This window comes from Natrix helvetica (genome assembly GCF_964273705.1).
Source record: "Natrix helvetica genome assembly, chromosome: 4".
Lineage (NCBI taxonomy): Eukaryota > Metazoa > Chordata > Lepidosauria > Squamata > Natricidae > Natrix > Natrix helvetica.
The window spans coordinates 143,328,000-143,344,645 of record NC_138550.1 but is presented as its reverse complement, the minus strand read 5'-3'; the positions used below and the strand labels follow the sequence as shown (position 1 = coordinate 143,344,645).

The window sequence follows — 16,646 nt, the reverse complement described above, 5'->3', positions numbered from 1 at the left end:
TTAACATCCATCCATTTTCAAGCTGACAAGTTAGAGAAACACTGCATTTGAGGCATAAAACTCTACCTTAATGTGTATAGACAGAGCAGATGGAGGGACTGTTAAGATTGGAAGGATGCAGTTTAGAGAGAATATGTAGGAACTATCATACTATTTAATACTGTTGATGATAACCTTGACATCTTGATAGTATATCAATGAGTTTATTTAAAGCTAAAACAGATCGGCAAATATCAGGTCAGCTATGAGATGGCAGCAAACATATTGCTATCATTAATGGTCATCCACTGGCATCAGTAGACTAATGATATCTAGGAATATATCTCTGGCCAAACAGATGTTATTTCAGTGATGATCCAGTGCCTAGAAGCTACCTGAATGAGGAGGAACAAACTTTGACTTAACCTTAACAAGATAGGGGGGGTTGTGGTTGCCCCCCTCCCCAGGTGTGTTATCTTTTACTCTTGATGGGGTAGTAGCACCACTTCTCCAGACAAATAATGAGAAGATAGTGCACAATTTGGGAGTCATCTCGACTCTGGACTCACAACTCCTGCTTGAGGAATTTTGATGGGGAGGAGGCTTTGCCCGTATACATAGTGTGCCAATTGTGACTGTTCCTGAACCAGGAAGCTTTACTCACACCTTAGTCCCTTCCCACCTAAACTATTGCAACATGCTGTACATGGACCTGCTCTTGAAGACCCTCTTAAAATTACAACTGGTCCAGAATACAATAGCTTGTGCAATGGCTGGCATCTCTTGGTTAGCAATGTTACACCATTACCTGGAAGCTAAAGTGGCTCCCAGTTTCTTTCTGAATGCAATTCAAGGTGTTGGTTATTACATTTAAAGCCCCCCTATATGGCACAGGGCCAGGGTGTCTGCCAGTCCATCTCTTGCCCCACTATGTCAGATAGTGTGTGCCTGCTCCAGGTTCCTTCTCTCAAATGTTGCTATCTAGGAAGTATGCCTTTTCTGTAGAGGCCTCTATCCTGGGGAACATCCACTCCCTTAAGCTCTAGCACAGTGTTTCTCAAACTTGGCGACTTTAAGTCCTGTGGACTTCAACTCCCAGAATTCCCCAGCCAGCTATGCTGGCTGGGGGATTCTGGGAGTTGAAGTCCACAGGACTTAAAGTCGCCAAGTTTGAGAAACACTGCTCTAGTAGGACCCTACCCTCCTACATTTCCAGAAAGCTGCTAAGAGCTGTTTTCCCCTGCCCCCCAGGCACTAAAACTGTATGGTTGGAGCCTGGGGGACCACATAGTTGGATGGATGTTGTGGGACTTGGTGTTGCGTTTTTCTTGTTTGTTTTTGGATTGTTTTATTGATCTGTTTTAATTACTTGCTGATAACCTGGCATTGTCCAGGTATTTATTTATAGGGAGGAAATGTCCACACCAAACATAATTTCTAATGTTGGATTTTCCCCCTTACCAGAGGAAGCCCCCTTGTGGAGAACTGTGAAGCCATTACCATGGAAACTCCATTGTGCTGTACTGTTGAAGCCATTTTACGGCAGTACAGTAGAAGCTATTTTAAGGCACAACAGGCTGTATCTTAACAGAACACACACCCTGAGAAGTGTTAGGAGTATTTTATCCCCGCAGTATTTTTTCTACAGAGAGTAAGTCATCTGTGTGCCAAGTTTGGTTGAAATTGCTCGAGGCGTTCCAGAGTTATGCTGGAACACACACACACACACACACACAGCCATTTATATATCTATAGATTGCTATTAGCCGCCCAGAGTTGTGTAATGAGCAAGGCAGTCATATACATCTTATAAATAAATATTTTTTTACAATCTAGACCTGGCTACCCTACGTTAATTAGCACATGTTGAAAGGGAAAACCCTATTTCAACCAGGGTTCATAAATATATTACCTAATGTAACCCTAACCCTACATAAAGTACAATAGCACTAGAATATCAGATACTGAGAAGATTTAGAGGAAAAAAATAAGATGGGGTCTAGAAGATGAAAAATTCTTAATTTGTCATCTTCTAAATTGCCCCAAGGCCTGGTGCATTTCATTGTGTATTACCACTATTTAACATATTGACTTTTAAGCCAATTTATTATATTTATCTCTGTTAGATTATGGGCTGTTTGGTGAAATAATAAATATATTTGACACACCTCCTGTGCACTATTGATTACTGTAATGGGAGGGGAGGTTGGATAGAACAATGGAAGTGCTGATTTGAATTAAACTTTACCATCATATCAAATGTGCAAAACTCTATTTTGCTTCTCACCCTAATAATTAGACCGTTGCTATTATAGTGCCTACAATCATTATGTTAATGGAAAAAGGGAAGGAGGAGAAACTTCAATCAGGAATAATGCACCTCTTTTGCTTGAACATTTATGCCAGAATCAGGATATCTTTATACAGGTAGTCCTCAAGTTACGAATATAATGGAGTCTGCCAATTACATTCGTTATCAAAGGATTCATTAGAGTGAATCGCAAAAAGGAACATGAAAACTCCCCCCCTTTTGCCCACGCAGTCACAAATCGAATGTGTGTGTCATTAAGTGAGTGAGGTATCTCAGGGTGGGGAAGACTATGGAGGAGAGGGGGAAATGATGGAACAGCCCACCCAAGGTCTCCTCTAATCTACAGAGATACCTCATACTGCCCACAATTGGTTCCCCACCTCATGTCGTAAGTACTTGGGGGCCAGTATGTCATAACTTCAAATGGTCGCTAAGTGAATCATCGTAACTCGAGTACTACCTGTATTTTTACTGTTTTATTGAATTGTTCTACATTGCCCAGAATTGTTTTCTATGAGTGGGTAAATTGATTGGATGGATGGATGGATGGATGGGTGGGTGGGTGGGTGGGTGGATGGGTGGGTGGGTGGATGGGTGGGTGGGTGGATGGATGGATGGATGGATAGATAAATAGATGAGAGATTGATTGATTGATTGATTGATAGATAGATAGATAGATAGATAGATAGATGATAGATAGATAGATAGATAGATAGATAGATAGATAGATAGAGATAGATAGATAGATAGATAGATAAATAGATGATAGATAGATAGATAGATAGATAGATAGATAGAGATAGATAGATAGATAGATAGATAGATGATAGATAGATAGAGCTTGATTAACTCTATCCCCAAATAGACAAACAGCTCAATTTACCTTGCAAAGGAAAATATTAGGATCACTGACAAACAATACTATATGAAGAAAAATGCATTACTTTGGGGCTATGTCAAGGGAAAACTCTCTAGATTAAAAAATGCTGAGAAAAGACTACTTCTTAATTAAATTCCCTTTCTACTCATTTCTATCAGCGAGATTATGGTACCTCCTCAAACTTTGTCCTTATCATTTGTTTTCTCAGACAAACTCCGAAAAGTTCAAGTAGGTCAGCATGACACTGGCAGGAGTTAAGACAACGCTTCAAGGAAAGCAGATGGAAAGGTAGCATGACTCTTTAAGTGATGTTGTTGGAGTATCTCTACAGACATTACAGTTAAGACTGCAATTATATGTACATTTTATTCAGTTGCCTAAGCAAACAAGCATAGCATTTAATTGACCATCTGGTATTACGCGGCGCACACCTGGGTCAAGTTCTATCATTGAGATTTTGGGAGCTTGCCAAATAATTTGTTAATTATTTTAAAATTCTGTGGTGAATCAGATAAATCAGACACCAGAAAGCCTTGAGCAGACCTCCGGGGGGGGAGGGGGAGTTACCTTCAGGAGAGTCCGAGTAAGCCAATAATTAGAAATAACTTAAATGAGTTCTATGACATTTGATAAAAAATATACATTTAGGTTAGAACGCTTATTTATCCAACCACTGTGTGATATAGGAAAAGCTGACAACGCTCATATCCACCCACACTGTGTCCCAACAGCCCTTAGGGAGTAGGACGCTGCTCCAGACTGCTTGGAAGCAATTTGTATTAAGACATCACTTCACTTTAGTTGTGCGCCCACAGAACCTGTTTCTTAGACTAGTGAAAGAGTATTTGGAAAATGTCCTAAAGGAAAAATAGACAGCTGGTACGTCTCTGGCCGGTAAGAATTGGAACTACCAGTAGTTTTCTGAGCCTTTTCAGCCATTATATTTGGGGTTATTTTTTTAGAAAGACGAGACATCTGTACTTCTTTATCAATCATGTAGCTAATAATATATAGTCCTCAATCTACCACCACAATTGGGACTGGAATTTCCATTCACTAAACATTTGTTAACCTCTAATATGGTCAATCCCTATGATCTTTTTTGCTCAAAATACACTTTTCCAAATCTTACACAAGTAGTCCTCGACTTACAACAGTTTGTTTAGCGACCGTTCAGAGTTACAACAGCACTGAAAAATGTGACTTATGACTGTTTTTCATAGTTATGACCTTTGCAGCATCCCCACATGATCAAAATTCGGATGCTTGTAAATTGGTTTATATTTATGACTTTTGCCGTGTCCCAGGATCACGTGATCACCTTTTGAGAACTTCTGACAAGCAAAGTCAATGGGGAAGCCTGGTTCACTTAACGGCCAGGTTACTAACTTATCAACCACAATGATTCATTTAACAACTGTGGCAAGAAAAGTCGTAAATGGGGCAAAAGTCACTTAACAAATGTGTCATTTAATAATGGAAATTTTAAGCACAGTTGTGGCTGTAAGTCGAGGATGACCTCTGCATACTTGCTGGAGGGAGTAGAGCTTGCCTCATTCAGCATGGTTCTTGCCGTATCTTTTATATCCTCTTTTAAATATAATAATCGGAACTATGCACAGCATTCCATGCATGTTCAAACTATATAAGGAAAGTTTCTCATCACAGAAATGGCTGCATCTGCAAAAAAAAAAAAAAAATCCTGCATTTTCATACCTGCCACTGTGTGGAACTTCTTCATCGAAATGTCCGCTAATATCATCCAAAATCTGGCATCCAGTAGAGCAGCCTATTCCAGGAGGCTGGGTGTAGATGCCTTCTTCTACTCAGATCAGATGAAAGAATTTTATTTTATTTATTTTTGCTCCACAGATGAATTGATCTCAGATTGCCTTTTAGTCTTTTTGTGATGGTTTTCAAACATTACTGATGCTCGGGTTTAATGGACATTAAAAAAAAACCCTGTCTACTGGGCAGGTGAAAAGTTTTTATTTCTGGCTAGATTCTGATCAAAGATCAGAGTTTTTTTCTATCTCAGGTTGGACCTAAGAAAGAGTTTAGAATGAAAATATCTTAGGATTGTTCATGGTGCCTGCAACAGTACAGTTTCCTCAGCATAGTACGTAGAGAACAGCTAAATCAGGGTTGTCAAACTGGATTTCTTCAAGGGCCGGCGGAGGTGGAGGGGAGCGGGGAGAGGAGAGGAGAGGAGAGATGGGACAGATGCCTCCTGCAGCACTCTGCCGGCCAAAACGTGGCAAGTGGAGGCCCACGAGGCCCCCACGCTGCCAGTGTTTGGCCTCCACAGCCTTCAGCAGCACTCTGACGTCAAAAAACACCTCACATTGAGGCTATACACGCCCCTCCCCGTGGCCCCCTTTGGCTGGCAGAGGCACCAGTCCTTTGGTATTTCCAGGTTGGTCCCGCGGGCCAGATTTAAGCACCTCGCGAGGCGGATCTGGCCCGTGGGGCTTGAGTTTGACACTCCTGCCTGAGCTAAATGGAGACAGTCTTACGTAGCTATGTTTGAAAAGTAAAAAAAAGATTGTTCAATAAAGGAGAGATGAAAAATATTTCCCACAAAAACCTCAAGTCAATATTAAATCCAACAAGTAATTTGTATTCTGGGAAAAGTGAGGGGAAGACACAGTTTGCACAATAACACTCAGCCATAGCTAAAGAAAAAATTACACTCATCAGGAAATCTCCATGTTCCTTTCCAGTTATACAACTTCATTCTACAAGGCCTGGCCACATTCATTCACAGTGTTTACATGAGTATTACCAGATCTGGGCTGCAAAAATCCAGAAGGCTAAGAGCAATGAGTTAACTGTTATCATTAACTCTTTGTTGCTGTCTACTGGTCATCTGGATTTTTGTATCTTGGATTTGGTAGCCCTTAGATTACATTCTTCCCCCTTCCCTTCATTACAAAAGTAATCATTGCATCCACTTTCCTTTCTTGATTGGTTAATTCATGTTTTACTTCTCTTGACATTCCAAGCTGTGGTTTTTCCATGTGCCATGGCCATAAATACAAACTACTCAGTGTAGCTATGGTCAACTGGGGCTGTCAAACAACACTTTTTAGTAAGAAAAGAAAGGAGTAGATTATGTAACCAATCTTACTTATTTCACATGGAGGATTTTCAGAGAACAGTAAGGTCATACAATTGACCTCATAAACCAGGTTTCAAATTGCTTCTGGTGTACTGGCTACTACAGGTAGTCCTCAACTTATGACCACAGTTGAGCCCAACATTTCTGTTGTTAAGTGAGACATTTGTTAAGGGAGTTTTGGCCCATTTTATGACCTTTCTTGTCTCCATTGTTAAGTGAAACACTGCAGTTGGTAAGTTAGTATCCCCTTGGTTAAGCGAATCTGGATTCCCAATTGATTTTGCTGTTCAGAAGGTCGCAAAAGGTGATCATGTGACCTTGGGACTTAGCAATGTTCATAAATATGAACCAGTTGCTATGCATCTGAATTTTGATCATTGGGAAGCTGTAAAGTGTGAAAAACGTTGACTTATCACCGTTTTTCAGTGCTTTGAAAAGTCACTAAATGAACTGTTGTAAGTCAAGGACTACCTATATGTGCACAAAAAAAACCAGGACAAATTTATGACCTTGCTTATGCTACTCTATGGAAGCAGGGAACTCTAACCTAACCTTACTGTAACCTAAAGACTAACTTGCCAGTTGATTTACTTTTGTTAAATCCCATCAACTAGTAAGAATATGCAACAGGTTGATAGGATAAGGAAATAAATGTTACCCCTCATTTTGGTTTTTTTTAAGCATGGCTTTTGTGTTAGCCATTCCTACTTACTGAAACATGTGCCCAATCTAGTCCTCCTGAGATAGGATTGTGCATAAATGATCTATGAGTACACCATATTTTTACAGCCTTGCTTCACTAGACAACTGGGAAATGGGTATTTTCACAGCTTTACTCCATAGCAACACAAATATGTGGTTATTATGATTATGGGAGGGTGGGAGGAGCGTTTGCTTCTCCTTAAGTGGAAAGGGCTGTGCCCTGAGTGCTGCTGAAATGAAACATAGCTGCAACAGAAGGGAGTCAGAGGTTACTACCATTTCTCCCGAAAATAAGACAGGGTCTTATTTTCTTTTGACCCCCAAAATAAGCACTTGGCCTTATTTTCGGGGAGGTCTTATTATTTTTGAAGTGCAGGAGGTGGCGAGCGTGGTCACCTCATGGCTGCTGCTGTGTTGCAATATTTTGGAGGAGGTATTATTTTGGGGGGAGGGCTTATTTTAGCGCACGTGTTCAAAAGCCCAAATGGGCTTATTATCCAGGGAGGTCTTATTTTCAGGGAAACAGGGCAGAATCCTTTCTCTTCCATCAGAGGATAGAATTCTGTTGCCATCCATGAACTACATGCTACCTGGGAATTCTGGCTGCTGCATCCCTACATACTAAATTGACATTATTAGTATTAGAACTGTGGTTGGTTTTACAGGTAGTCCTCGACTTACAACCACAACTGAGCCCAAAGGCAGTTCACTGAGATTTGTCCCATTTTATGACTTTTTGCCATAATTGTTAAGCGAATCGATGCAGTTTGTTATGTGAATCTGGCTTTTCTCATTGACTTTGCTTATCAAATGTTGGCTGGGAAGGTTTTAAATGCCCCAAGACAATGCAACCAAAAATGCCAGTTGCTAAGTGGCTGAATTTTCATCATGCGACCACAGGGATGCTACAATGGCCATAAGTGTGAAAAGTAATCAAAAGTCATTTTTTCAGTGTTGTTGTAACTTCAAATGGTCACTAAACAAATGGCTCTTAAGTCAAGGACAACCTGTATTGGTAGCCTCATATTGCAATGGACAAGGACACACATTCAATTTCGCAGCTACTAAGATTGTTGGCTATCAGTGACGTGTGGTGAGGTTTATGGCTGGTGAGGCTGGGGACGTCATCAGGAAGGCGGGGAATGGGACCACGTGTGCTGGAAGCTGAGGCTGCCTCAGCCTCCAGCACACGTGATCCCATTCTCCGCCTTCCTGAGCGTGCTCCGCCAGCTCGCGCTCCGCAGTCCTCGAAAGCGACTGGGGAACGACGAGAACCTTCCTGCCTCTGCTGGACTTTGCAGTCCAGCAGAGGCAGGAAGGTTCTCGTCGTTCCCCATTCGCTTTCGTGGCTTCGTCATCTGGGAGCGCCGAAAACATTTCTGCCTCCGCAGCTTGCGGGCGCGGACGGACGGAGGTAGCCAGAGTGGCGCCGAGGCAGTCCGGCGGGCGAGCGACCGAGGACCTCCATCGCTCGCTCGCTCGCTCTTTCGTCCGCCTGGACCGCCTTGGCATCGCTCTGGCTACATCCAGCCGGCCGCGCCCGGGAGCTGCGGAGGCAGAAATGTTGTCGGCGCTCCCGGATGACGAAGCCACGAAAGCGACTGGGGAATGTATATAATATTATATACTATTATTCCATGAAGAGAGGTGAGGCTCTGCCTCCCTTGCCTCCCCTGACCGCACGTCCCTGTTGGCTATGTAGGTACAAAGATAGCCAGGGAAATGACTGAAGCTTGGGAAACAGGCCCCTTGTCAATTAACAGGAGTGCTGATTTACCACCAGCTTATGAAGTACTTAGGAGACAAGGAAACAACGGCCAATCGCCAGCCCTCAACATACCAATCAACCAGTAGGAAGGCATCACATAAATATAACTCTCGGAATAGCTCAAAGCACATATTCCATGAGAGAGAAGTTCTCTGAAGATGGGCTCCAGCATGAGTCTGAAAGCTCGGAAGAACAAATCTCTTGTCCAGGTGACTGACCCAGATTTGATTTCTCAACTATGTGAATTCTCTAAAAGAGAACTTTCTCAGAACCCATTCCAAACTGCGGTTGTCAGGATTTTTTAAAGAGAAACAATAAATATTAAGCTGACATGTAACTAATACAGGCTTGTGGTATTGGTATAGTAGTAGTTGATGTGTAACCAATGAGAATCAAACTCATCTTTATTGCACAGTGAAACTAATGCATCAAAAAGGCCTAACATGACCTAAGACCCAGTGTGCTCTCCTCTGGAATAAACCACCTCTGAAAAGATAAGTCCTTCATTATTATTTTTTTACTATTGACTGAAAGATCAAATACTTTCCTGAATAGGCATCTCTATGCCCCTGTAGGACCTGCTCTTGTGTGCTTCTTTGCTTGTCCTTCTGCCTCTGGAGACATTTTATCAGAACTTACTGGACACTTCTCCTGTATAAGGTGCAGACCATACCTTACTAAGCATTTCAGCTTGCCTTTTGTAGACACTTGCTACAGAGGTGGGTTGCTCCCGGCATTACTGCCAGTTCGGTGCGCGTATCATTGCGCAAAAATAGGTCTGCACATGCGCAAAATGTTTAAAAAGGGGAAAAAATAAATGTGTGCAATTACATTTTCTCTGCACGTGCACAGAACCGAAAATCAAGATGGCGGCCCCATAGAAGAACCGGTTCAGGGGCATGGCAGGCCTGGGTCTCTGCCAGTTCCAGCAACCCAGGCCGCCAAATCATTACTGGTTCGGCTGAACGGGTCCGAACCGGTAGGAACCCACCTCTGACTTGCTGGTAGATCTTACTACCTAAACCAGAATTCGTCTGCATTAGAAACTTTGCTTTAAAACCGCAAGGTAATCTTTTGACTTACAACCACAACTGGGATCAGAATTTCAGTCACTAAGAAATGTGCCCATAAAGCAAGGCATCATGTGACCATGTCACTTAGTGATTGCAATCTCGACAATCCCTGTTGCCATGGTTAAGTGCATCTTACAAGTTGTTAGCTGAGGCTCCACCCCCATCCAAGCCAATCGGGATTTGGTTCCCTCCCCCCAGCCCTGAGCCTCATTAAAATAAGGAACCGCCTCCAAGTCCTTCCATCCATTTTATCTTTTCCCATTTCTGCCTTCTTGGCTGCCCAGCACCCTGCCTTGGGGTGGGGGTGGGCAGCATTCAGCCCCAGAGCTACCCAATTGTTTGTCACATTATGGGACGCCATAGCCAGCCCAACACAGTCACAGTCAACCTAGCCATCCTACATCCCCCCTGCATGCATTTCCCGATCTACACAGCACCTATTATGCACCCCTAAGCGCTTGAAATTCTGCTTTGGACTGAAATATTTAATAAAAAGGAGAAGCATTTGTCTTCGCTCTTATTAGGCTTAGCAATTCACATTTCCCCCACTAATGTAAGAGCCTGAATCAATTAAGTAGCTGTCAGTAGCAATTCATTTGATTTTCAACATTTATACATTCCATAAATACTTTATTTAACTCACTCTTTCCCAACCCTCAGCATTTAGCTCTAGCAAGCAGTCAGGGACGCTACTACTGTTCAGTGCAGTGGGAGGGCCCCTGATTGGGAAAGACTACTATAAATCAGTAATAATGAAATACGACAATTTCCACAACTCCTTGCATTGGCCATGCTGGCCTGAGCTAGTGGGAGTTTAAATTTAAAATAGCTGGTAAGTGTAAGGTTTCCTAGCTCTATTCCAGGTGTTATATTCCTTTCCTCCCCGACATACGACCGGGGATTCCCTCTGTTGACAGCTAGCAACAGCCATGCCGCGCCTTAGCCAATCAGGGGCGGCTTGGCTGAAGGCGGGCTGTTCTGCTTCCCTGATTGGTTTCTCTGCCTGACAGCTCTTCGTATAAATAGCTGTCAGGCAGAGGAACGGGCGATTCTCTCCTGTATTAGTTCTTGCTGTGTTATTCAATAAAATTGTGTTGGACGTTCCTCAGCGTGTCAAGCCTCATCTTTCCCCACACTTCTTCACTGGCGACGAGGGTGGGATCGCTCTGAGGTGACGAACCTGAAGGAACCCGACCTCCTCGATCTGCCGCTTGAGTTCCAGCTCCCCGAGCCAAACAACTCCAAGCTGCTATGGCATCGCTTCCCCCGTTCGCTCCCTTCGGGACAGACGGAGAAGGATGGACCGGTTTTTTAGAGCGCTTAGAGTGCTTCATGAGGGCAAATGGAAAGCGGGGTATTCCAATGGAGGAAAAATGCAGTTTCTTCCTCAGTAGTTGCGGAACCCCGATGTTTAACGCTGCCTGGGCATTGGCAGCCCCTCTGCCAGTCCACGAACTTGACTTGGACACTTTGATGGCCAAACTGAAAGGGCACTACGCCCCAACCCCATCGAAGATTGCGCGGCGGTACGCATTCCGCCAGTGTGTCCAGAAACCCCACGAAGATGTCAGCCAGTTCCTCCAGTCCCTGAGGACCACGGCCATCCCGTGCGAGTTCCTAGACCTGGAGGACAACCTGGTGGAGCAGTTCGTCAGCGGGGTCAAGGACCTCCGGCTGAAGAGACGCCTCCTGGCTCGGCCAGAAATCACCTTGGCCGAGGCGGTCGCTGAGGCGCGCGCGGTGGAATTGTCCGAACAGTCCACTGCCGAAATGGACCGCCACCAGCTGCCGGACTATCCAGCCCGCACTTGCCTCATTGATCAGCTGGCGCCGTTGCCTAGCCCGGCTGAAGAAGAGGAAGAGCTGGTGGCCCGCCTGGCAGAGCTGCAGAGATGCCGCAATCCGCGACCACCGCGCCAGACTACAGCAGCCTGCCTTGGCTGCGGGGGCAGCCACGACTGGTCAGCCTGCCCATTCCGGGCATCCATCTGCCGCCGGTGCTCCAAAAAAGGGCACCTGGCTCAGGTTTGCCGGGCCGTACTGCCTCCGTCTCCACTCCAAGGAGCCTCCGGCCAGCAGACGACCACAGGGCCGCAGCAGCCCCGCCGCCAGCCGCGCACGAGAGCCAGCTGCTATGCTGTGGAGCCAGGACCAGCAGCCGCCCCTGCTGAGGCAATCTACCAGGCCTCCGCAGGTGCGGACAGAATCAAGGTGTCAGTCCTCATTGAGGGCGCCCCTTGCGTAATGGAGGTGGACTCCGGCTCGTCCCGCTCCATAATTTCATGGGCTGACTTTAACAAACTCTGCCCCGGCGTCCTAAAGCGCCAATTGACTGCCAGCCCCGTGGCCCTAAGGGACTATCAGGGGTCACTTATCCCAACCCTGGGCAGCTTCACAGTTAGGGTTGAATATGGGGGGTTTTCGGGATGCCTGCCCGTTCTGGTAGTCGAAAAGCCCCTCCCCGCATTGCTGGGGCTGGATTGGTTCCCCGCCCTGGGGCTCTCCGTGCAGGGGGTGTATTCCCTCTCAGACACACCCCCTGACGTGGCTGCCGTCATCTCCGCCTACGCGGACGTGTTTGATGGCCAGCTTGGGCTGTATAAGGGCACCCCCATCTCTCTTAATTTAGATCCCCAGGTTGCTCCCATTAGGCTGAAGGCCCGCAGGGTGCCTTTTGCCTTAAGGGCCAAAGTTGATGAGGAAATTGACCGCTTGCTGGCGCAGGGCGTATTGGAGCCTGTTGACTACTCACGTTGGGAGACCCCAATAGTGGTCCCCGTGAAGGCCGACGGCTCCATACGCCTCTGCGCCGACTTTAAATCCACCATCAATTTGGCCCTTCAGGCAAACCCCTATCCAGTCCCTGTTGTACAGCACCTGCTCCACTCCCTGGGGCAGGGCTGTATTTTCGCGAAACTGGATATGGCGCAGGCCTACCAGCAGCTCCCGGTGGATGACGAAGCGGCGGCTGCGCAGACTATCGTCACCCACCGAGGGGCTTTCCGTTGCCGCCGCCTCCAATTCGGCGTTTCCGTGGCCCCGGGGATCTTCCAGAGCCTCATGGAGCGATTGCTCCATGGGCTCCCTGGCGTTGTACCCTATTTCGACGATGTCCTGATCGCTGCGTCCAGCCGCTCAGGACTCCTCGAAATGTTGGGGAAGGTCCTCGACCGTTTTAGGGGCGCGGGTCTCAAATTAAAGCGCAGCAAATGCTCATTTGCTGTGCCTAAAGTGGACTTCCTAGGCTTCTCCATAGATGCCCACGGAATCCACCCCACCCCTGCTAAAGTCGCAGCCATTAAGAACGCCCCCACCCCCGCCTCCAAGGCGGAGCTGCAGTCGTTCTTAGGGCTTTTAAACTTCTATGCGCCATTTTTGCCGCACAAGGCATCACTAGCCGAGCCGCTGCATCGGTTGCTCGACCAATCCGCGGCCTGGCACTGGGGCAGCCGCGAAGCGCATGCGTTCGCGGCTGTCAAAGACATGCTGACGTCAGAGGCAGTCCTAGTCCAATACAGTGACAGGATGCCCCTGACTCTAGCGTGTGACGCCTCCCCCGTGGGTTTGGGGGCTGTCCTGAGCCATGTCCTCCCCAACGGTTCGGAGGCCCCCATAGCTTTTTATTCCCGACACTCTCTCCAGCGGAGAGGAACTACAGCCAGATCGACAAGGAGGCTCTGGCTGCTGTGTCCAGGGTTAAAAAGTTCCACGAGTACCTTTACGGACAGCATTTCACGATCTTCACTGACCACAAGCCGCTCCTTGGGCTTCTGGCCGGTGACCGTTCGACCCCTCCCATCCTGTCTCCCCGGATGACCCGTTGGGTGGAGTTCCTAGCGGCATACTCGTATGCCCTGGTCTACCGCCCCGGCAAGCAGCTGGGGCACGCTGATGCCCTCAGCCGCTGCCCCTTGCCCATCTCCAACCCACAGACAGTGCCTTGCCTGTCTGTTTTGGCCATTGCAGACCTAGCCTTGCCGCTCTCCGCTAGCGATGTGGCTGCAGCGTCTCTGGCCGACCCCACCCTCTCCCAGGTGATGACTTGGGTTCTGCGGGGATGGCCTGGGGGGCCGGTGTCTGACGACCACCGCCCCTACAAGGCCAGGCAGCTAGAGCTGTCTCTCCACAGTGGGTGCCTCCTGTGGGGGGACAGGGTGGTCATTCCACCCACCCTGCGCGAACAGGTGCTGTCTCGCCTCCATAACGGCCACCCTGGCATAGCGCGCATGAAGGCGCTTGCGCGCAGCTATGTTTGGTGGCCCGTCTGGAGAACGAGATAGCTACCTAGGTTGCCAGGTGCTCGACCTGCCAGGTCTCCCGTCCAGCACCTCCAGCGGCCCCGCCGCGGGAGTGGGAGATTCCTCGCAGCCCATGGTCACGCCTCCACCTGGATTTTGCTGGGCCTTTCCGAGGCCAGGTTTTCCTGGTCATGGTGGACGCTTACTCGCGCTGGGTGGAGCTCATCCTCATGACCTCCACCACAGCCGAGGCCACGGTCCGAGCATTAACGCGCCTGTTTGCCACCCATGGTTTGCCAGACGTCGTTGTGTCGGACAATGGGCCCCAGTTTGCGTCCACTGTGTTTCAGGAATTCCTGGCCTCCCAGGGCATCCGGCACGCCCCGGTAGCCCCCTATCATCCGGCAAGCAATGGCCGGGCGGAACGCGCTGTCCGCTCGGCCAAGGACGCCCTTGGACGGATGGACAAGGGCGACTGGCCCACGAGGGTGGCTGCTTACCTCCTGGTTCAGCATTCCACCCCGTGCCCACTGTCTGGGAAAACCCCTGCTGAGCTGCTGATGGGCCGGCGCCTGCGGACCACCTTAGATAGGTTGCACCCAACCTATTCAGAGGCACAGCCGAGCAACCTGGGGCCCCCTTCCCGTTCTTTCCTCGAGGGCGATCCGGTATGGGCGAGGGCCTTCTCGGGGGACTTGAAGTGGGTGCCTGCCACCGTCACCTCTGTAACCGGCCCCTGCTCTTACAGGGTCCGGACCGCCGACGGTGCAGACTGGCGCCGCCACGTGGATCAGTTAAGGCGTCGCCTACCGCTGGATCCAACCAACAACCCTGCAGGGTCGGCCTCTGCCATTCAACCGCAGGCCCTCGGGTTGACGCCGCAACCGATCCCTCCGCCGTGGCCGTTGCCCGCTCCGCAAGATCTGCCAGCAGAGACTGGGCCCGGCGCCTTCCGCTGGCCACAGCCCTCCAGCATTCCAGCCCCCATTGGGCAACCAGTTCCAACATTGCACCCCGCCTTGGCCTTCCCTCAATCAGGCCAGCCCTACCCTACAAGTATTTCAAAATTCCCTGACTCAAGCCCGCCAGCGGCCGCGCCACCCCGGCCCTGCCTACCTGCTCCAGAGTCTCCGCCTCCATCTGGGTTGGGCCTTCAAAATGGCGCCCGGAGCTCCACTCCCTCCCGGGAGGAGCTCCCACGGGCACCACCTCCTCCTCCGATGGTCTGCCCAGTTCTGAGGCGTTCTGGGCGTGTCCGACGCCGCCCTGCGTATCTCAGCGACTACGCATGCTCCGCTGTCACACATGCGTCCTCGCTAGGGGGGAAGGAGTGTTATATTCCTTTCCTCCCTGACATACGACCAGGGATTCCCTCTGTTGACAGCTAGCAACAGCCATGCCGCGCCTTAGCCAATCAGGCGCGGCTTGGCTGAAGGCGGGCTGTTCTGCTTCCCTGATTGGTTTCTCTGCCTGACAGCTCTTCATATAAATAGCTGTCAGGCAGAGGAATGGGCGATTCTCCCCTGTATTAGTTCTTGCTGTGTTATTCAATAAAATTGTGTTGGACGTTCCTCAGCGTGTCAAGCCTCATCTTTCCCCACACTTCTTCACCAGGGGTGTCAAACTCAAGGCCTGGGGGCCGTATGCGGCCCACGGGGTGCTTAGACCTGTCCCGCAGGGCCATCCTGGAAACAGTGAAGGACTGGCCCGCAATGCCTCTGCCAGCGAAAACTAAGCTCGGGAGGGCCGCATGCAGCCCTTAAGCTCTTCACTGGCAGAGGGTCACAGGAGCCATCGCAGCCAAAAACGGAGCTTGAGAGTCTGCTTTCTCTGGCAGAGCGTTCAGGCTGCCACAGGTGCCCTCAACACGAATGACATCAAACTGACCACGCCCAGCCTGGCTATGCCCACCCCCCCCACTGCCGAGGTAAAACACAACCCTGATGTGGCCCCCAATGAAATCAAGTTCAATACCCCTGCTCTATTCTAATCAAACTGTTTTAATAGTACAAAATGGCATTGCTAGGTCTGGGCATTAGCTCAGAGATTTCAGATTTTTCTGGACTGAATGGAAAGGGGGGGGGAAGGTTGCTTGAATTTTTCCTGCTCTTCTTGAAGAAATCTCCTCTTCAGTTTGTCTCAGGCTGACATTTTTAACAAGGCTTATTCAGCAAAAGGATCATGATAACCAGGGAAGAGAAGAAGATTTATGTTTACAAAGGGCTGCAATCAAGGCCTCTACGAATCCTGTGAAGCAAAGTTTATCTTCATGCTGCAAATTTGGTATTTTCAAGAGTCTCTCTGGATGCAGATTAGAATCAAATAAGGTGAAGGCAAAGCAGGTGTTAACTATTTCATTCTTTCATCACAACTCTTTTGTATACTTGGTGTCTGAAACACTGATTATGGACAATGCAAGATAGTAGGGAGTAACTGAAATGTATATATCTATAACAATGACTTTGCTGTTTTTGAATACTATGTGGATTGAGCCCTTTAATTGTTGTTTTGCAGGATTATTACAATAGCCTCAAGCAGAAAGATGTACTAAATGGGTACTAAATTGTCATTGGG

General features: G+C 48.1%; 1 protein-coding gene across 3 annotated transcripts in view; it reads left to right on the top strand.

Moving 5' to 3' along the window:
• Positions 1-16,646, top strand: part of TP53INP1 (tumor protein p53 inducible nuclear protein 1) — a 75,877-nt gene that overhangs the window by 34,848 nt on the left and 24,383 nt on the right. For 2 of the 3 annotated variants that reach the window (XM_081952167.1, XM_081952166.1), the window contains exons 1-2: positions 10,130-10,697; positions 15,687-16,399. The exons of the other annotated variant lie outside the window; for it this stretch is intronic. The gene's annotated coding sequence lies outside the window, so the exon portion shown is untranslated. Of the gene's footprint in view, positions 1-10,129; positions 10,698-15,686; positions 16,400-16,646 lie in introns of those variants that run through there. 3 annotated transcript variants of the gene reach the window in all.